The 24,149-nt window shown below is 33.0% G+C and overlaps 1 non-coding gene across 1 annotated transcript; it reads right to left on the bottom strand.

The window, feature by feature from the left end:
- Nucleotides 1-20,713: 20,713 nt before the first annotated feature.
- Nucleotides 20,714-20,832, bottom strand: LOC149417420 (5S ribosomal RNA). Its single transcript, XR_016303366.1, has one exon. It is a non-coding gene; the product is annotated as a 5S ribosomal RNA (ribosomal RNA).
- Nucleotides 20,833-24,149: the final 3,317 nt, after the last annotated feature.

Here is a 24,149-nt window from a genome sequence, read left to right as displayed (position 1 = left end):
TCTTCAGAATCCATTTTTTAAGGATCTATTGTACCAAACTGGTTGATATTTTGTATTCGTGATAAGAATTATGGTGCAAAACGAAATCGGTCACAAAATATGCATTATGTTGTATTTTAGGAAAAATCATCATTACTATGGGCAATCATTTCAGACTTGGGTTCGAACTTTAAAACCCAATTTTTCATCCTCCATGGCACCAAACGAGCAAAAATTATGAAATCGTGAAGAGAATCATGATCTAAGACAAAATCAGTGATAAAATCATAAAAGATGGATTTTTACCAAAATCATCATTCCTATGGACACTATTTTCAGACTTGGGTTTGAACTTTAGAAGCCATTTTTTCATGCTGTATGGTACCAAACGGGCTGAAATTTCGGAATCGTGATAAAAATCATGATCTCAAAAAAAATCAGTCAAAAAATCATGATAAAGTTGTATTTTTAGAAGAATCATCGTTCCTATGGACACTTATTTCAGACTTGGGTTCGAACTTTAAAATCCATTTTTTCATGCTCCATGGTACCGAACGAGCCAAAATTATTAAATCCTTATACGAATCACGATCTAAAACAAAATCAGCCACAAAATCTACATAATGATGTATTATAAGCAAAATTATCATTCCTATGGGCGTTCATTTCAGACTTGGGTTCGAACTTTAGAAGCCATTTTTTCTTGCTCTGTTGTACCAAATGGGTGATATTTTGTATAAGTGATAAAAATCATTATATTACTAAATATCAATCATAAAATTAGAATATAGTTGTATTTTAAGAAAAATCATCATTCCTATGGACACTATTTTCAGACTTGGGTTCGAACTTTAGAAGCCATTTTTTTCATGCTGTATGGTACCAAACGGGCTGAAATTTTGGAATCGTGATAAAAATCATGATCTCAAACAAAATCAGTCAAAAAATCATGATAAAGTTGTATTCTTAGAAAAATCATCGTTCCTATGGACACTAATTTCAGACTTGGGTTCGAACTTTAAAATCCATTTTTTCATCCTCCATGGTACCAAACGAGCCTAAATTATTAAATCGTTATAAGAATCACGATCTAAAACAAAATCAGCCACAAAATCTGCATAATGTTGTATTATAAGCAAAATTATCATTCCTATGGGCGTTCATTTCAGACTTGGGTTCGAACTTCAGAAGCCATTTTTTCTTGCTCTGTTGTACCAAACGGGTTGATATTTTGCATTAGTGATAAGAATCATAATATAACTAAAAATCAATCATTAAATTAGAATAAAGTTGTTTTTTAAGAATAATCATCATTCCTATGGGCGTTCATTTCAGACTTGGGTTCGATCTTTAGAATCCATTTTTAAAGAATCTATTGTACCAAACGGGTTGATATTTTGTATTCGTGATAAGAATTATGGTGCAAAACGAAATCGGTCACAAAATATGCATTATGTTGTATTTTAGGAAAAATCATCATTACTATGGGCAATCATTTCAGACTTGGGTTCGAACTTTAAAACCCAATTTTTCATCCTCCATGGCACCAAACGAGCAAAAATTATGAAATCGTGAAGAGAATCATGATCTAAGACAAAATCAGTGATAAAATCATAAAAGATGGATTTTTACCAAAATCATCATTCCTATGGACACTATTTTCAGACTTGGGTTTGAACTTTAGAAGCCATTTTTTCATGCTGTATGGTACCAAACGGGCTGAAATTTCGGAATCGTGATAAAAATCATGATCTCAAACAAAATCAGTAAAAAATCATGATAAAGTTGTATTTTTAGAAGAATCATCGTTCCTATGGACACTTATTTCAGACTTGGGTTCGAACTTTAAAATCCATTTTTTCATCCTCCATGGTACCAAACGAGCCAAAATTATTAAATCCTTATACGAATCACGATCTAAAACAAAATCAGCCACAAAATCTACATAATGATGTATTATAAGCAAAATTATCATTCCTATGGGCGTTCATTTCAGACTTGGGTTCGAACTTTAGAAGCCATTTTTTCTTGCTCTGTTGTACCAAATGGGTGATATTTTGTATTAGTGATAAAAATCATGATATTACTAAATATCAATCATAAAATTAGAATATAGTTGTATTTTAAGAAAAATCATCATTCCTATGGACACTATTTGCAGACTTGGGTTCGAACTTTAGAAGCCATTTTTTTCATGCTGTATGGTACCAAACGGGCTGAAATTTTGGAATCGTGATAAAAATCATGATCTCAAACAAAATCAGTCAAAAAATCATGATAAAGTTGTATTCTTAGAAAAATCATCGTTCCTATGGACACTAATTTCAGACTTGGGTTCGAACTTTAAAATCCATTTTTTCATCCTCCATGGTACCAAACGAGCCTAAATTATTAAATCGTTATACGAATCACGATCTAAAACAAAATCAGCCACAAAATCTGCATAATGTTGTATTATTAGCAAAATTATCATTCCTATGGGCGTTCATTTCAGACTTGGGTTCGAACTTCAGAAGCCATTTTTTCTTGCTCTGTTGTACCAAACGGGTTGATATTTTGCATTAGTGATAAGAATCATAATATAACTAAAAATCAATCATTAAATTAGAATAAAGTTGTTTTTTAAGAATAATCATCATTCCTATGGGCGTTCATTTCAGACTTGGGTTCGATCTTAAGAATCCATTTTTAAAGGATCTATTGTACCAAACGGGTTGATATTTTGGATTCGTGATAAGAATTATGGTGCAAAACGAAATCGGTCACAAAATCTGCATTATGTTGTATTTTTAGAAAAATCATCATTACTATGGGCAATCATTTCAGACTTGGGTTCGAACTTTTAAACCCATTTTTTCATCCTCCATGGGACCAAAGGAGCAAAAATTATGAAATCGTGAAGAGAATCATGATCTAAGACAAATTCAGTGATAAAATCATAAAAGATGGATTATTACCAAAATCCTCATTCATATGGACACTATTTTCAGACTTGCGTTCGAACTTAAGAAGCCATTTTTTCATGCTGTATGGTACCAAACGGGCTGAAATTTCGGAATCGTGATAAAAATCATGATCTCAAACAAAATCAGTCAAAAAATCATGATAAAGTTGTATTCTTAGAAAAATCATCGTTCCTATGGACACTAATTTCAGACTTGGGTTCGAACTTTAAAATCAATTTTTTCATCCTCCATGGTACCAAACGAGCCAAAATTATTAAATCGTTATACGAATCACGATCTCAAACAAAATCAGCCACAAAATCTGCATAATGTTGTATTATAAGCAAAATTATCATTCCTATGGGCGTTTATTTCAGACTTGGGTTCGAACTTCAGAAGCCATTTTTTCTTGCTCTGTTGTACCAAACGGGTTGATATTTTGCATTAGTGATAAGAATCATAATATAACTAAAAATCAATCATTAAATTAGAATAAAGTTGTTTTTTAATAATAATCATCATTCCTATGGGCGTTCATTTCAGACTTGGGTTCGATCTTTAGAATCCATTTTTAAAGGATCTATTGTACCAAACGGGTTGATATTTTGGATTCGTGATAAGAATTATGGTGCAAAACGAAATCGGTCACAAAATCTGCATTATGTTGTAATTTTAGAAACATCATCATTCCTATGGGCAATCATTTCAGACTTGGGTTCGAACTTTAAAACCCATTTTTCCATCCTCCATGGTACCAAACGAGCAAAAATTATGAAATCGTGAAGAGAATCATGATCTAAGACAAAATCAGTGATAAAATCATGATAGATGGATTTTTACCAAAATAATCATTCCTATGGACACTATTTTCAGACTTGGGTTCGAACTTTAGAAGCCATTTTTTCATGCTGTATGGTACCAAACGGGCTGAAATTTCGGAATCGTGATAAAAATCATGATCTCAAACAAAATCAGTCAAAAAATCACGAGAAAGTTGTATTTTTAAAAGAATCATCGTTCCTATGGACACTTATTTCAGACTTGGGTTCGAACTTTAAAATCCATTTTTTCATCCTCCATGGTACCAAACGAGCCAAAATTATTAAATCGTTATACGAATCACGATCTAAAACAAAATCAGCCACAAAATCTACATAATGTTGTATTATAAGCAACATTATCATTCCTATGGGCGTTCATTTCAGACTTGGGTTCGAACTTTAGAAGCCATTTTTTCTTGCTCTGTTGTACCAAATGGGTGATATTTTGTATTAGTGATAAAAATCATGATATTACTTAATATCAATCATAAAATTAGAATATAGTTGTATTTTCAGAAAAATCATCATTCCTATGGACACTATTTTCAGACTTGGGTTCGAACTTTAGAAGCCATTTTTTTCATGCTGTATGGTACCAAACGGGCTGAAATTTTGGAATTGTGATAAAAATCATGATCTCGAACTAAATAAGTCAAAAAATCATGATAAAAATGTATTCTTAGAAAAATCATCGTTCATGTGGACACTAATTTCAGACTTGGGTTCGAACTTTAAAATCCATTTTTTCATCCTCCATGATACCAAACGAGCCTAAATTATTAAATCGTTATACGAATCACGATCTAAAACAAAATCAGCCACAAAATCTGCATAATGTTGTATTATTAGCAAAATTATCATTCCTATGGCGTTCATTTCAGACTTGGGTTCGAACTTCAGAAGCCATTTATTCTTGCTCTGTTGTTCCAAACGGGTTGATATTTTGCATTAGTGATAAGAATCATAATATAACTAAAAATCAATCATTAAATTAGAATAAAGTTGTTTTTTAAGAATAATCATCATTCCTATGGACACTTATTTCAGACTTGGGTTCGATCTTTAGAATCCATTTTTTCATCCTCCGTGGTACCAAACGAGCCCAAATTATGAAATCGTTATACGAATCATGATTATAAACAAAAACAGTAAAAAAATCTGCATATGTATTTTAAGAAAAAATATCATTCCTATGGGCAATCATTTCAGACTTGGGTTCGAACTTTAAAACCCATTTTTTCATCCTCCGTGGTACCAAACGAGCCAAAATTATTAAATCGTTATACGAATCACGATCTCAAACAAAATCAGCCACAAAATCTGCATAATGTTGTATTATAAGCAAAATTATCATTCCTATGGGCGTTCATTTCAGACTTGGGTTCGAACTTCAGAAGCCATTTTTTCTTGCTCTGTTGTACCAAACGGGTTGATATTTTGCATTAGTGATAAGAATCATAATATAACTAAAAATCAATCATTAAATTAGAATAAAGTTGTTTTTTAAGAATAATCATCATTCCTATGGGCGTTCATTTCAGACTTGGGTTCGATCTTTAGAATCCATTTTTAAAGGATCTATTGTACCAAACGGGTTGATATTTTGGATTCGTGATAAGAATTATGGTGCAAAACGAAATCGGTCACAAAATCTGCATTATGTTGTAATTTTAGAAACATCATCATTCCTATGGGCAATCATTTCAGACTTGGGTTCGAACTTTAAAACCCATTTTTTCAACCTCCATGGTACCAAACGAGCAAAAATTATGAAATCGTGAAGAGAATCATGATCTAAGACAAAATCAGTGATAAAATCATGATAGATGGATTTTTACCAAAATAATCATTCCTATGGACACTATTTTCAGACCTGGGTTCGAACTTTAGAAGCCATTTTTTCATGCTGTATGGTACCAAACGGGCTGAAATTTCGGAATCGTGATAAAAATCATGATCTCAAACAAAATCAGTCAAAAAATCACGAGAAAGTTGTATTTTTAAAAGAATCATCGTTCCTATGGACACTTATTTCAGACTTGGGTTCGAACTTTAAAATCCATTTTTTCATCCTCCATGGTACCAAACGAGCCAAAATTATTAAATCGTCATACGAATCACGATCTAAAACAAAATCAGCCACAAAATCTACATAATGTTGTATTATAAGCAACATTATCATTCCTATGGGCGTTCATTTCAGACTTGGGTTCGAATTTTAGAAGCCATTTTTTCTTGCTCTGTTGTACCAAATGGGTGATATTTTGTATTAGTGATAAAAATCATGATATTACTTAATATCAATCATAAAATTAGAATATAGTTGTATTTTCAGAAAAATCATCATTCCTATGGACACTATTTTCAGACTTGGGTTCGAACTTTAGAAGCCATTTTTTTCATGCTGTATGGTACCAAACGGGCTGAAATTTTGGAATCGTGATAAAAATCATGATCTCGAACTAAATAAGTCAAAAAATCATGATAAAAATGTATTCTTAGAAAAATCATCGTTCATATGGACACTAATTTCAGACTTGGGTTCGAACTTTAAAATCCATTTTTTCATCCTCCATGATACCAAACGAGCCTAAATTATTAAATCGTTATACGAATCACGATCTAAAACAAAATCAGCCACAAAATCTGCATAATGTTGTATTATTAGCAAAATTATCATTCCTATGGGCGTTCATTTCAGACTTTGGTTCGAACTTCAGAAGCCATTTTTTCTTGCTCTGTTGTTCCAAACGGGTTGATATTTTGCATTAGTGATAAGAATCATAATATAACTAAAAATCAATCATTAAATTAGAATAAAGTTGTTTTTTAAGAATAATCATCATTCCTATGGACACTTATTTCAGACTTGGGTTCGATCTTTAGAATCCATTTTTTCATCCTCCGTGGTACCAAACGAGCCCAAATTATGAAATCGTTATACGAATCACGATTATAAACAAAAACAGTAAAAAAATCTGCATATGTATTTTTAGAAAAAATATCATTCCTATGGGCAATCATTTCAGACTTGGGTTCGAACTTAAAAACCCATTTTTTCATCCTCCGTGGTACCAAACGAGCCCAAATTATGAAATCGTTATACGAATCACGATCATAAACAAAAACAGTCAAAAAATCTTCATATGTATTTTTAGAAAAAATATCATTCCTATTGTCACTCATTCCAAACTTGGGTTCTATCTTAAGAAACCATTTTTAATGGCTCTATGTGGAAACAATCGAGCCAAAATTATGAAATCGTCAGAAAATCTGTATACTGTTTTTATTTTAAAAAAAATCATCATTACAATGGGCACTCATTTCAGACTTGGGTTCGATCTTTAGAAGCCATTTTTTAAGGCTCTATTGTACAAAACGGGTTGATATTTTGGATTCGTGATAAGAATCTTGGTCTTAGAAAAAAACAGTCACAAAATCTGTATTGTGTTGTATTTTTACAAAAAAACCATCATTTCTATGGACACTAATTTTAGACTTGGGTTTGAACTTAAGAAGCAATTTTTTCAAGCTCTATGTTCCCAAACGGGCTGAAATTTTTGAATCGTTATAAGAATCATGATCTTATTCAACATCAATCACAAAATCTGCATTATGTTGTATTTTAAGAAAAATCATCATTCCTATAGGCCCCTAATTTCAGACTTGGGTTCGAACTTTAAAACACATTTTTTCATCCTCCATGGTACCATACGAGCCAAAATTATGAAATCATTATACAAATCAAGATTGAAAAAAATCATTCACAAAATCTGCATAGTGTTGTATTTTTAGAAAAATCATCATTCCTTTTGGCCTTCATTTCAGACTTGGGTTCGATCTTTAGATTCCATTTTTGAAGGCTTTATTGTCCCAAACGGGTTGATATTTCGGATTCATGAATTATCATGAATCCGATTCTTAAATCATGGTCCCAAACGAAATCAGTCACAAAATCATGATAAAATTGTTGTTTTAGAAAAATCATCATTTCTATGGGCGTTCATTTCAGGCCTGGGTTCGACCTTTAGAAACCATTTTTTCATCGGATATGGTACCAAACGAGCTGAAATTTTGGAATAGTGATTAGAATCATGATCATATTCTAAATCAATCATTAAATCAGAATAAAGATGTATTTTTAGAAAAATCATCATTCCCATGTGCACTAATTTCAGACTTGGGTTCGAAGTTAAGAAGCCATTTTTTCATGCTCTATGTTACCAAACGGGCTGAAATTTTGGAATCATGATAACAGTCATGATCTTATACAAAATGAATCAAAAATCAGAATAAAGTGGTATTTTTTGCAATATCATCATTCCTATAGGCCCCTAATTTCAGACTTGGGTTCGAACTTTAAAACACATTTTTTCATCCTCCATGGTACCATACGAGCCAAAATTATGAAATCATTATACAAATCAAGATTGAAAAAAATCATTCACAAAATCTGCATAGTGTTGTATTTTTAGAAAAATCATCATTCCTTTTGGCCTTCATTTCAGACTTGGGTTCGATCTTTAGATTCCATTTTTGAAGGCTTTATTGTCCCAAACGGGTTGATATTTCGGATTCATGAATTATCATGAATCCGATTCTTAAATCATGGTCCCAAACGAAATCAGTCACAAAATCATGATAAAATTGTTGTTTTAGAAAAATCATCATTTCTATGGGCGTTCATTTCAGGCCTGGGTTCGACCTTAAGAAACCATTTTTTCATCGGATATGGTACCAAACGAGCTGAAATTTTGGAATAGTGATTAGAATCATGATCATATTCTAAATCAATCATTAAATCAGAATAAAGATGTATTTTTAGAAAAATCATCATTCCCATGTGCACTAATTTCAGACTTGGGTTCGAAGTTAAGAAGCCATTTTTTCATGCTCTATGTTACCAAACGGGCTGAAATTTTGGAATCATGATAACAGTCATGATCTTATACAAAATGAATCAAAAATCAGAATAAAGTTGTATTTTTTGAAATATCATCATTCCTATTGGCACTCAATTCAGACTTGAGTACGAACTTAAGAAGCCATTTTTTCATGCTTTATGGTACCAAACGAGCTGAAATTTTGGATTCGTTATAATAATCATGGTTCAAAACGAAATCAGTCACAAAAACTGCATAGTATTGTATTTTTTGAAAATTCATCATTCCTATGGGCACTCATTTCAGACTTGGGTTCGAACTTCAAAAGCCATTTTTCCATGCGCTATGGTACCAAACCGGTTGAAATTTTGGAATCGTGATATGAATCATGGTTTTAAACGAAATCAGTCACGAAATCATGATAAAATTGGTGTTTTAGAATAATCATCATTCCTATGGGCGTTCATTTCAGACTTGGGTTCGAACTTCAACCCCCATTTTTTCATCCTCCACGGTACCAAACGAGCCAAAATTATGAAATCGTTATAAGAATCACGATCTAAAACAAAATCAGTCACAAAATCTACATGATGTTGTATTTTTAGAAAAATCTACGTTCCTATGGACATTTATTTCAGACTTGCGTTCGAATTTTAGAATCCATTGTTTCATGCTCTATGGTACCAAACGGGCTGATACTTTGGAATCGTGATAAGAATAATGATCTCAAACAGAATCAGTCGCGAAATCATGATAAAGTTGTATTTTTAGAAAAATCATCATTCCTACTTGCGTTCATTTCAGACAAAAATCATCATTCCTATGGGCACTTATTTCAGACTTAGGTTCGAAGTTTAGAAGCCATTTTTTCATGCGCTATGGTACCAAACACGTTTGTAATTTTGGACTCGTGATATGAATCATGGTTTTAAATGAAATCAGTCACGAAATCATGGTAAAATTGGTTTTTCAGAAAAATCATCATTCCTATGGGCTATCATTTCAGACTTGGGTTCGAACTTTAAAACCAAATTTTTTCATCCTCCACGGTACGAAACGAGCCATAATTATGAAATCGTTATCAGAATCACGATCAAAAACAAAATCAGTCACAAAATCTGCATAATGTTGTATTTTTAGAAAAATCATCATTCCTATGGGCACTAATTTCAGACTTGGGTTCGAAGTTAAGAAGCCATTTTTTCATGCTCTATGTTACCAAACGGGTTGAAATTTTGGAATCGTGATATGAATCATGGTTTTAAACGAAATCAGTCACGAACTCATGATAAAATTGGTTTTTTAGAATAGTCATCATTCCTATGGGCGTTCATTTCAGACTTGGGTTCGAACTTCAAACCCCATTTTTTCATCCTCCACGGTACCAAACGAGCCAAAATTATGAAATCGTTATAAGAATCACGATCTAAAACAAAATCAGTAACAAAATCTGCATGATGTTGTATTTTTAGAAAAATCGACGTTCCGATGGACATTAATTTCAGACTTGCGTTCGATTTTTAGAATCCATTGTTTCATGCTCTATGGTACCAAACGGGCTGATATTTTGGAATCGTGATAAGAATAATGATCTCAAACATAATCAGTCACGAAATCATGATAAAGTTGTATTTTTAGAAAAATCATCATTCCTACTTGCAAATATGATTTAAGATTTTCACGGCCAAAAGTATTTTTGTTATTTGTTTTTGGGGTATTATGCCGTGTTGCGCTAACTCCTTCTTTAGCCAACGTTTCGGACAGCATTGCAGTGTCCATCATCAGGGCAGATGATGTCTTGGCTCTGACATCTGCCCTGATGATGGACACTGCAATGCTGTCCGAAACGTTGGCTAAAGAAGGAGTTAGCGCAACACGGCATAATACCCCAAAAACAAATAACAAAAATTCCTACTTACGTTCATTTTAGACAAAAATCATCATTCCTATGGGCGTTCAGACTTGGGTTCGAACTTTAGAAACCATTTTTTCATCGGTTATGGTACCAAACGATTTGAAATTTTAGAATCGTTATAAGAATCATGCTCTCAATCATATCAGTCACAAAATAAGAATAATGTTGTATTTTTAGAAAAATCATCATTCCTATGTGCACTAATTTCAGACTTGGGTTCGAAGTTAAGAAGCCATTTCTTCATGCTCTATGTTACCAAACGGGCTGAAATTTTGGAATCATGATAAGAGTCATGATCTTATACAAAATGAATCAAAAATCAGAATAAAGTTGTATTTTTTGAAATATCATCATTCCTATGGGCACTCATTTCAGATTTGGGTTCGAACTTCAGAAGCCATTTTTCCATGCGCTATGGTACCAAACCGGTTAAAATTTTGGAATCGTGATATGAATCATGGTTTTAAACGAAATCAGTCACGAAATCATGATAAAATTGGTTTTTTAGAATAATCATCATTCTTATGGGCGTTCATTTCAGACTTGGGTTCGAACTTCAAACCCCATTTTTTCATCCTCCACGGTACCAAACGAGCCAAAATTATGAAATCGTTATAAGATTCACGATCTCAAACAAAATCAGTCACAAAATCTGCATAATGTTGTATTTTTAGAAAAATCGACGTTCCTATGGACATTAATTTCAGACTTGCGTTCGATTTTTAGAATCCATTGTTTCATGCTCTATGGTACCAAACGGGCTGATATTTTGGAATCGTGATAAGAATAATGATTTTAAACATAATCAGTCACGAAATCATGATAAAGTTGTATTTTTAGAAAAATCATCATTCCTACTTGCGTTCATTTTAGACAAAAATCATCATTCCTATGGGCGTTCATTTCAGACTTGGGTTCGAACTTTAGAAACCATTTTTTCATCGGTTATGGTACCAAACGATTTGAAATTTTGGAATCGTTATAAGAATCATGCTCTCAATCATATCAGTCACAAAATAAGAATAAGGTTGTATTTTTAGAAAAATCATCATTCCTATGTGCACTCATTTCAGACTTGGGTTCGAAGTTAAGAAGCCATTTTTCCATGCGCTATGGTACCGAACCGGTTGAAATTTTGGAATCGTGATATGAATCATGGTTTTAAACGAAATCAGTCACGAAATCATGATAAAATTGGTTTTTTAGAAAAATCATCATTCCTATGGACGTTCATTTCAGACTTGGGTTCGAACTTTAAACCCCATTTTTTCATCCTCCACGGTACCAAACGAGCCAAAATTATGAAATCGTTATAAGAATCACGATCTAAAACAAAATCTGCATAATATTGTATTTTTAGAAAAATCGACGTTCCTATGGACATTAATTTCAGACTTGCGTTCGATTTTTAGAATCCATTGTTTCATGCTCTATGGTACCAAACGGGCTGATATTTCGGAATCGTGATAAGAATAATGATCTCAAACAAAATCAGTCACGAAATCATGATAAAGTTGTATTTTTAGAAAAATCATCATTCCTACTTGCGTTCATTTCAGACAAAAATCATCATTCCTATGGGCACTAATTTCAGAATTGGGTTCGAAGTTAAGAAGCCATTTTTTCATGCGCTATGGTACCAAACCCGTTTGTAAGTTTGTTTGTACCCGTTTTTGGACTCGTGATATGAATCATGGTTTTAAATGAAATCAGTCACGAAATCATGTTAAAATTGGTTTTTCAGAAATATCATCATTCCTATGGGCTATCATATCAAACTTTGGTTCGAACTTTAAAACCCAATTTTTTCATCCTCCACGGTACCAAACGAGCCAAAATTATGAAATCGTTATAAGAATCACGATCAAAAACAAAATCAGTCACAAAATCTGCATAATGTTGTATTTTTAGAAAAATCATCATTCCTATGGGCACTCATTTCTGACATGGGTTCGAACTTTAAAACCCATTTTTTCATCCTCCATTGGCATTGTATCAAACGAGCCAAAATTATAAAATCGTTTTACGAATTGTATTTTTTTAAAAATCATCATTCCTATGGGCACTCATTTCAGACTTGGTTTCGAACTTTAAAACCCATTTTTTCATGCTCCATGTTGGTATCAAAGGAGCCAAAATTATAAAATAGTTATACGAATCACAATCTTAAACAAAATCAGTTACAAAATCTGCATAATGTTATATTTTTAGAAAAATCATCTTTCCTATGGACTCCTTATTTCAGACATGGGTTCGAACTTTAAAACCCATGTTTTCATCCTCCATGATAGCAAACGAGCCAAAATTATGAAATCTTTATACGAATCACGATCTCAAACACATCAGTCACAAAATCTGCATAATGTTGTATTTAAAAAAAATCATCATTCCTATGGGCCCCTAATTTCAGACTTGGGTTCGAAATTTACACCCCATTTTTTCATCCTCCATGGTACCAAACGAGCCAACATTATGAAATCGTTACACAAATCACGATCTTGAACAAAATTAGTCACAAAATCTGCACAATGTTGTATTTTAAGAAAAATCATCATTCCTATGGGCACTAATTTCAGACTTGGGTTTGATCTTAAGATGCCATTTTTAAAGGCTCTATCGTACGAAACGGGTGAATATTTTGGATTCGTGATAAGAATAATTGTCCAAAACGAATTCAGTCACAAAATCAGCATAAAGTTGCATGTCTGGAAAAATCATCATTGCTATGGCACTAATTTCAAACTTAGGTTCGAACATAAGATGATATTTTTTCATGCTCTTTGGTACCAATCTGGATGAAATGTTGGCATCGTGATAAGAATCATCGTCCCAAACGAAATCAGTCCCAACTTCTGCATAAAGTTTCATTTCTGGAATAATCATCATTTCGCCGGGCACTGATTTCAAACTTAGGTTCGAATTTTAACAACCAGTATTTCATGCTCTATGACACCAAACGGTTACAAATTTTGAAATATCTAGAAGAATCATGGTCCAAAACGAAATTAGTAATATAATTTGCATAAAGTTTTATTTTTAGAAAAATCATCATTCCTATGAGCACTAATTTTGGACTTGGGTTCGATCTTTAGAAGCCATTTTTTAATGCATTTTTTCATGCTATTAAGCCATTTTTTCATGCTACCAAACGGGCCGAGATTTCGAATCGTGATAAGAATCAAGGTCTTAAACAAAATCAGTCACAAAATCTGCATAATGTTGTATTTTTTAATCTGCATAAACTTACATTTCTGGAAAAATCGTACAATTATGGGCACTTATGCAAACCTTGGGTTCGATCTTTAAATGCCATTTTTTCCGTCTCTTTGGTTGCAAACGGGGTGAAATTTTGGAATCGTGGTCCTAAACGAAGTCAAAAACTACTGTATAATGTTGCATTTCTGGAAAAATCGTCATTCCTGTGGGCACTGATTTCAAACTTTGGTTCGATTTATAACAGCCATTTTTTCAGGTTCTTTGGCACCAAACAGGCTGATATTTCTGGAATAATCATCATTGACATAATTCTGGAATAATCATTATGCGACAGAGGCCTCTTGATGGGGTTAGATGGCCTTGTCTAACCTCCATCCAAAGGGGTAGCCATTTCCATAGTCTGATGCGGCCTTGGGGGCACCTGGTAGGCTGAGGCTTGGTCTGGCTGGGGCATCCTGCCGCCCCTGATTGCCCTGCGACGGGCTATGACGAGCCATGGGTCTGCATGGCCTTCGGGTCCTAGAGGCGGGGCTGCTTGGATTCGGGGACCGTATATCGAATGGTCCCCGTCTTTTGTCTGATTCACAGCTGATGGGAGCCGGACGGTAAAACGACCGGAGAATCTTTGAGTTCCAGGAGCATTGTCCGGAACATTGTCTTGATGGGTTTTTTTTTCTTTTTTTTTTTATATAAGAGACTTGTTGTGCTGCGTGGTTGGTAGGTGAGTATTCAAAGCGGGTGTCTGCAAAAAAAATTTCCTCAATACCTTGTGTATTGGTGATAATATATATTTTTTTATCAAGAAACATAAACAGTCTTATTATTAATTTAATATTCAAAGGAGGATGCAAAAGAAACATACCAATTATAAATATTCACAGATGGTTGATTTGGTAATATACAACTAAGTATTTAGTGAATATAGACAAAAATATAAAAAGCAGGACTGAGTATCAAATTTAAAATCCGAAGTAATAACGAGTATAAAATGGAAGTAGAACAAATGTAATACATCTAGATAATGCATTATACAAGAATATATGTGTTTATAACTATACAGGACGGATGTGGGAGTGGGAGACAGGTTTTGGCGTTGTAGTCGGATGGGGGGGGGGGAAAGGGATAACGGAATGTTGCCGCGCCAGTGAAATTAAAAAGATAAATTAAAAATTTTAAGATAAAATAAGGTAGAAATAATTTAATCATTATGATTTTGTACCTAAAATGTGATACAATGAACTTCTGTAACGATAGTAACTATGAGTGAATATGTCAGCATGTATGTCTATATTTGCAAGGTTTTTGTTCTACCAACTGCTGGTTCTGTTCATAAATTCGTTTTGATTGGAGTTGGTGTTACATTTGTCAATATAGAAAAGGGTGTTCTGTCTGCTTTATCGAAGCCGTGCGCGTTGCGTGACATTTATTTTGTTTATCAACTTTTGAGTTAATAATTTTGTAAAGGAGCATCTGATCAGCTTTTTAAAACGTTTCTCTATTTCGTCGTAAGCCTTGTATATGTTTAATGATTTATAATTGAGAAAATTTTAGAAATTGCTTCTGAACTCTTTCTAACCTGTTAATATAAACAATGTAGCGCGGATTCCAAACCTGTGAACGGAATTCCAGGTGTGGACGAACGTGTGAATAAGTAGAAGAAGAATCAGATGATGGAAATATTCCGCCCACGCTTACGGTTCTATCAAAAAGAATTGACAATAAGAATGCCACAAAGGGAAACATAAGAACATGGCTCAATCTTCTACCAATGGTCCCGAGCCACTATGAAGTGGAACTATGTTAAGTTTAATAAATAAAGCATAATAATGCTATGTGATTCAAATCACTTAATGAAGCTGCATATATGTTACACATACTGACTATTCATTATGCTGTAACTGCATATTAGACCATATGAAGTGGAACTATCTTATTCATATCACTTAATGAAGCTATTTATATGTTACACGTACTAACTATTCAGTATGCTGTAACTGCATATTAGACCATATGAAGTGGAACTGTGTTAAGTTTAACAAATAAAACATTTTGTTATTCAAATCATTTAATGAAGCCACATATATGTTACACGTACTAACTATTAATTATGCTGTAACTACATATTAGACCATGTGAAGTGGAACTATGTTAAGGTCAATAGATAAAGCAGTCTGTTATTATGCTACGTCATTCAAATCACTTAATGGAGCTACATATACTATGTTACACGTACAAACTATTAATTATGCTGTAACTGCATATTAGACCTGACGAAGTGGAAATATATCAAGTTTAATAAATAAAAATAAAATACGTATTTAAATATTACTACATTCACGCCGTGTCGGGGATGTTCCTCGTGTTGTGGCGGGTGAAGTTTACAGATTGAATGAATTCATGTTATCACATAAGTTTGATATATCTATAGTTTATATGATAATTACAATTGGGAATGTGAGACATTTATGAAGTGGTTAGAATGTAGAATGTATGGGTATTAAGATTGAAATGTATTGCAGATGTAAGGATGCAAGGTTTCGGTTTTTAAGGAATAAGGGAGAATTTTTAGGAGCTAGGTGATAAACTATCTTTGTGCTGACGTAGAGTGTAGTTTAGGTACTTTGTGTTATCGGTTGGTTTTAATTTTAGTGGTGTAGTCAACGTAGTATCGTTGTATGAAATTTTTTCAGAGAATCGATAATATTTTGCGTACAGCCACCCAAAATGATATTGCTGTATGCTAATAGGGATTGGCAGAGAGCATAGTACAAGTTTTAAGTATTGTGGGAGTAAGAATATATCAAGGAGTTCTAAACACAAAAGAGCTTGCGTATGTGGGGAGTTAGAGACTATATTATATCTAGTTCTTTTATATTCTTGTTATTATGTTATGTACTAATATATTGAATCTACTTCTTTAATATTCTTGTTATTATATTATGTACTACATGTATATATAAATACAACTTGTAACTATGGTAATCCACGTAAAATGCTGTTATTGTTATTCTAAGTTTTCTCATCACTTTGTATAAATAGTATATTTAGTGTTATATTATTAGATCTGTATTGGGTAAGGCACACGGTAGGAATAATTTTAAGAACATGACCACTAATACTATTAACTGCTCTTCCTCAATCACCACGCGACTAATTATGCTTATAATTCACCATTGTCCAGAATATGTATAATGGTCAACTCACGTCAAAACCTTGGTTATTTTGGTATAAGTCAGAATGTTTTTTGTCGCTCACTATGCAATTGAGGATATTTTGTGTCACTTTAGTTTTAGCAAGGTCTTGACTTGACTTGACATTTCTATTTTCTTATGTTTTCCCTGTTTGTCTTTGCTTTTATATACCATCTTTTACTTTTGCATTGTACACTGTCCCAAATCTCGCGTCGCTTTGTAATATATGTGACGTAAGTCCGTTAATCAATTAATAAATAAATAAATACTAAATTACCATTTTAAGTTTGTAATAGTAAAGCGCAATTGAAGTGAAAGGCCATATTATTATTATTATTATTTACAACTTCCGATTTTATGTCCGGGTTAAATATTCCCCACAGGAAAAACTAAACCCTTCCACACACTTTTCCACAAATGATCAACTAGTCAATCAACATTATGCAAGTGCATTATATAAGTAAAATAAATACAAAACAATACAAGAACAACACGTCAACTCACCAGAGATCAAATGGGAAAATAATTCACCGACTCCAGATATTTTCATATCAGAGGGTTTGGCTCGGTAGAACTCCTAATAGGGCCTATAAATCCTACTGATCCCTCAACATAAACATTTAAAAAATCTTTCTTTATTGATTATATTTCGTTATTATTATTATTATTATTATTAAAAGGTTTGGAGGGCTGAATTTTTTTTTTTAAGTATCCCATTGCCAAAAAACGTTTGGTGACTCCAGTCGCGGTGCCACCACTCACACGCACGCACCGCGTATACAGACAGCCTCGTGTCACATTCCACGCTGGTGTTGGTTGGTGGCGTGTGTATACTGGTATGTCAACACATCCGCAATTATTATTATTGCACGAGTTCGCAGCTCGCCGGTTTTGCGATTGCACCAAGGATAGTTATTTGAATAAAGAATAATGTTTGCGTTTGAATATTGATTATATATCGTTTGAATCAGTAGATAGGCGGTTTAGACCATCTTTAAGGTATAGGGAAGCGCTAAGTATTTATTATTTTTTAATGATGAACTAATGTTTATAAGACAAAGATTTTTATGCATGGCACAAAGGATAACAAATTATCATAAGTAATAATTAATCGTCTGAAATATCCATACAAATTGAAAATATGTCCCCAGTAAAAATAAATGCCGCCGACGGGAATTCAACCAGCACCTTCTGATTGCTGGTCAGTTGATCTGAACCACTAAGCCACGTCGGCTTATTCCCAACCCGCCAAATAATTCAATATGTACTAGTATTTCAATCAAAAATTACTGCTTATTAAATTTTTTCACTTGCAAACAACTAAATTTATTTTTGTAGGAAATTTTCCACAAGATGGCGTCGAGACATATTATATCGACGTCTGTTGGTGAAATATTTTGACTTGTCAAATATTATTATTTTTCAATGATAAACTAATGTTTATAAGTCAAGGTTTTTATGCATGGCGCAAAGGATAACAAATAATTATAAATTGCAAATATCTCTCGAGTAAAAATAAATGCACCTTCTAATTGCCGGTAAGGTGGTCTGAACCACTAATTATTGCTTATAATAATTTCTTATGCGATGTTTTAGCTGAAAAATCATGAAAGTATGGATTATACAATAAAAATGCGTTCAATTAAATCTTTTTTTTCTAAAGATGCAACACGACAGCTGAGGAACACCGTTACGAATACTAGACTTTGGCCCAAAGCTATTAAACGATTTACCTGACGTTATTAGAAATATTTTCCAAATTGAAAAAAAAACTAATGTTATGTTTTTATCCAAAACCAACAGACTGTTATTTTACCGATTCATTTAAATTATTTCTGTTGAACGTATTGAAAAATAAAATCTGGTGTTTACCGCTAGTTTTATTATTTATTTTTTAATATAAAGTAAAAACGTTTTATACGTAAAGTCTGTCATCGCGGCACAAGCAACGTTTTCCGCTTACTGTGATGGTAGTAGGAGATTTTCAAATATTGTCAGGTTATTCATGACCTAGGAATGTTTGTCTTTCTATAAAAAAATAAAATAATAATAGTAAATGAATAAATAAAAAATAAAAAAAACCCAATTTAAAAATTTGATCTTCAGGTCAAAAAAGTCAATTTATAATATTTTAGATACTTACTGGAAAAACTAGTTATGCTACTATTTTTATGCAATTATTCTTGTACCTTTCTTTGTAATTATTTTTTTAATATAAATAAATTTATCTGTGTTTTGCACCGGAATATTATCGTACAGAAAGCTTAACTTATAAGCTGTGTACTGTGTAGTGTACCTATACATATAAGGACACAGGTAGGTTTTATTAAATTTATCAATGTTTTCTACAGGAATATTATCGTACTGAAGGCATAACTTAGTATAGGTACTGTACTGGACACCTACACCAGTGACATCGACTGTAAAATGCCGGTTTCCTCTCGGGGAACCTTGGGGAAGGATTTGCAATGAAACACAACTTCACGAAAGTCGTCGGGCAACTGACTGATTGGACCAGTTGTTTTCGTATTTATTGGGTTAAAATTCAACTGTTTCTACACGTGTTAATGTGCCCATATCGCCGAGAATTAATTACTAAGGTCCCACAGTTTTGTCGTGCGAGTAATTCATCCTTGAAATGGCGATATGACACGTCTACGGTGATTTAAAATCTTATCAAGATGAGTGCGAGATAAGCCTCAAAGGATTCGACATCGTAAAATGTGTGATATCAGATAAATATTTATTTCCTTAATTATTTCAATAATTATTTAGGTACATCCATCTGCTGTCCGGTACAGGTACACAGGAGGGTTATATTAAATGTATCTGTGTTTTGTACAGGAATATTATCGTACAGAAATCAAAACTTAGTATAGGTAGGTTATATTAAATGTATCTGTGTTTTGTACAGGAATATTATCGTACAGAAATCATAACTTAGTATAGGTACCCAGGTAGGTTATATTAAATGTATCTGTGTTTTCTACAGGAATATTATCGTACAGAAATCATAACTTAGTATAGGTACCCAGGTAGGTTATATTAAATGTATCTGTGTTTTCTACAGGAATATTATCGTACAGAAATCATAACTTAGTATAGGTACCCAGGTAGGTTATTTAAATGTATCTGTGTTTTCTACAGGAATATTATCGTACAGAAAATAAAACTTAGTATAGGTACGCAGGTACGTTATATTAAATTTATCTGTGTTTTCTATGGGAAAATTATCGTACAGAAAGCATAACTTAGTACCTATAGGTACCTAGGTAGGATGCATTAAAATTTTCATTTTAGCCTTTTGTTTTTTTTTTTTAATTTAAAATTATATTTAGTAAAAGTAATACATTTTTATATTTAGTATATAAACATCTACATTTTTATTTACACTATTAAGGCATAACCCACGAAAAGTTGCAATGCTTTTAGATTCTTTAACATCCGTCAGTAGTTCATTATATATTATCAATACATAATGATTTATTATAGGCCTTTGAAACTTCATTTTATGCATTTGTTTTTGAGTACCTGTAAGTAAATACGTTAATTTTAATAATGCATGCGGTTTTCGAATCTATTTGCATGCCGTATTTTTTACCAAATTACGTAGAAAGATGTTACTATGTAAACTCTGCTAAAATAAAAAAATACAACTACAAATGTTCCGAAATTGTGAATATTCTAGAAAATTTTGCGTGTCTTATTATTTATTATTGATCACTGTTTCAGCGATGGAAAACACGGTCCAAAATAGCAAAAAAGCCAACGGCACGCGGTGTTCCCAAGCGGTCACCCATCCAAGTACTGACCGCGCCCAATGTTGCTTAACTTCGGTGATCGGACGAGAACCGGTGTGTTCAACATGGTATGGTCGTTGGCGAAACACGAGAGAATTTTGCACGTCTTACACACCTTATCGCATTTCAATTCACTTTTCACAATAAGTATTTTAGATAACAAAATATGTAATCCGTGTAAACAACACATTTTTAATGTATTTTATGGGAATCAATCGTTGGAGAACTAATTTCAGCTATTAGGCTATATACACGATGTATGGGGGTAAAGTGCGCTAACTTCGGTAGTGATTTTACATGATAGTACAAGTAAATAACCTTTTTAGAAATTCCAATGTAAAAAAGATCAATTGTGTGGAAAAATAAACATTAAATTTCGAAAAGGTTATTAATCTTTTTTACTTCCACTATCATGTAGAATCACCTCCCGAAGTTAGTTTACCCTCGGACACTCTGAATATAAGTTGTACATTTTTGAAATTTTTTTTTTAATATGCTGACTTCCACAAATGTGTCAGAGCAACATTAGAATGCTAAACATAAACTTCATTGGTGGATTTTATTTGAATGAATCTCCTAAGATTTACACGAGTCTTCGAGAAAAGTAGAATATTACAATATGGGAAAAATTTACATTCAATTTGGCTAACTTTTTAGGGTAGTACGTACGTACTACGTAGTATCTAGTACTAGGAGATATTTTTATACACATTTATTATAGGTTGGTACGTGTATATACAATTAGTTGTTTAGACTTCGGTAGAGTTTTATAGGAACCTACCTTGTTTTTCAGGTTAGCGGTTGGAAATGTTAGAGAATGGAGCTTATTCTTTCAGTCGGTGACTATTTGTACAATGATAAATAATTTGGACAATTGTACTTATCGTTTTAACAACAATGATAAATGACTGCTTTACACCATACTTTTTTCATCAAGGCGAATCGCTAGGAATACTCTTCCTAGCAATTCTGGATGCCAAAGAACGTGTTCTATTTTCTATTTTGGTAGTTGGTACCGTGAATGATATATATACATCGGTATCGAATTTCGTACAGTTTAATATGGCAGGCATTATTTAACATTTTATGTCATCTCGCATTGGCTCTACGTAACAATATTACCTTAAAATTTTGCATGTTTGTTCAGTTTTATATTTTAAAGACTACAATATGTATTTATTACTGATTTTTAATGTGTATTTCTGTTAGATACTGTGCATTTCGCATGTATGTTAGGTGATTTGACATTTTGTTTTTAAGGAAGTCATGAAATATAGAATATGTACGAATGTTAACTTCGTATTATACCATATATACTTTAATTAATTAATTAATAGATGCAGGTTTGTGATAGCTATTACTTTGGCATCTGCGCTGCCGTGTTTTGGTGATTTTGCCTCAATCGTATCGATGAAGATTCGGTGATCAGGTGTGGAATTTTTCCAAGGCATACCTATAAAAATCATCACGATAAAGGTTCAAACAACGAAAAACCGGGTAGAACGACCAAGCACGTGGCATAGCTTGCAAATGACAGTGACAAATACTTTCATGATTGTGATATATGGTTATGTTCAAGGTGTTGCCATTTTTGACGATTTGATACCGTCCGAACATATTATTTCTTTTCTAATGCCAACTAACTATCTGTATAAAATCGTAAGTGTGAACATAATAATCGTGTAAGGCGAAGATTTTTCATATATAGGCCCCGATATGGGGATCGGTATGAAAACAAGTATCGTGTACCGCAGGCATTAGAGAATGAACACTAGTTTAGAATCCATAATGAAGCGGTTTGGTATCGTAGCGGTATAGAGGCACAAGTAAATTCGCATTCGGCGTTACACGTGGCTTTAATGTCGAAATATAAAATCGGATATTTAAATACTGACAACACGTGCGGCCGTAGTACTTTTTTATTCATAACCGAAATAGGCATATAACTTCTTGACCTGTCATTGTATATACTATAATTAACAGGTTCCTGTAGATCTAGATAGGCCCATTTCCACTCTTGGAAAAAAACTTTTAGTAGTTACTACCCGGAATTGCACGAATTTTGCCCGTAAACCTAAATTATTTCAAAAGAAGTAAATATACAAAAAAAAATATTAGATTGAATCACCGATAGAGTATTGTATTTGTATGCCTCTCTTGAAAGAATTGTATTTTATACGTACAAAACTTTTATTTTTTGGAAACACTTAATGAGTAAAACCTCAAATTGTAATATTTAATTATCGAAGACAATATTAGCGATTCCTAAACGAAAATCTGAAACAGAAAAGATACGGTTACATCTAGGACTCGAACCCGGAACCCTTGCCTTCTTGGACTAGTCCCCTGGCAAGGCCAGGGTCCTGGGTTCGAGTCCTAGATGTGACCGTATCTTTTTCTGTTTCAGATTTTCGTTTAGGAATCGCTAATATTGTCTTCAATAACTATTTATTTATATTATTATATTGAGTACGTATGTCTAATTCGACTTAATATTTTAAAGCATAACTTGCCAAAAAAGTGTATTTGCATAAAATATAGAATTTAACCCCGCCTAGACTCTATGTGGATGACAATGCATTCTTTCAACTTTTGGTGGCAATCACGCATACACACGCAGACATATACGCATTTACAACAGTTAATCTACGAAATAAATGTTACTATAAGGTCCTACCCAATATCGATTTGGCGCAGTTGTTCGCGCGGCTGCCTGCAATCCCTAGGTTGGAAGGTTCAATCGACAGTTAAACCATTTTCTTTCTTCTTCGAAATTGACTACTAGCCCAAGAGATCAATCATATTACCTGTTATTATTTTATCTTGGGCCGTTTGTTTTACAGTACTTAGATAATAACAAAACTTGAATAAGACTTTTACATTAAAAATGTAACTTATACACTGACTGATATTATAGAAACATGTGAAGAAATAACTGAAAAAAATACTAAATATCTAAGTAAGTTTTATTGATTTAAAACTGTTCATTAAAATGCATAGAAAAACTTCATTATTTTTGCTGCTGTTCAATTTCCTCTTCTTCATCAGTAGAACAATGTGTCTAAGTTGACGGCAAAGGACAAACTGACCAGTCACAAACTGCTGTGAATACAACAAAATCCCATATTCTTTCGATGGAGGATGTGATGGTACAGGTATGTTTGGTACTGGAGATGGAGTGAGTAAAGCTCAATAGGTGAGGAAGTCAGGAAGTATATTATCTCTGGAACTCTGTTGAATTGTCTATGAAGACTACCAACTTATTCTTCAAATAATATTTCGTTTTTAAATTGTTCGGTAAGTCTTCTTTGGTTAACAGATATCCAATTTAAAAGCCCAGTACCTTGCCATTACCACAAATTCACTTTCCGGTTACTTAAAATGTTCCTTGGCCAATAA

The sequence above is a fragment of the Hesperophylax consimilis genome, chromosome 15 (assembly GCF_061612785.1).
Source record: "Hesperophylax consimilis isolate HC1 chromosome 15, BYU_Hcon_1.0, whole genome shotgun sequence".
In the NCBI taxonomy this organism is placed as follows: Eukaryota; Metazoa; Arthropoda; class Insecta; order Trichoptera; family Limnephilidae; genus Hesperophylax; species Hesperophylax consimilis.
The sequence above is the reverse complement of the archived record's forward strand: the minus strand, read 5'-3'. Positions and strand labels throughout refer to the sequence as shown.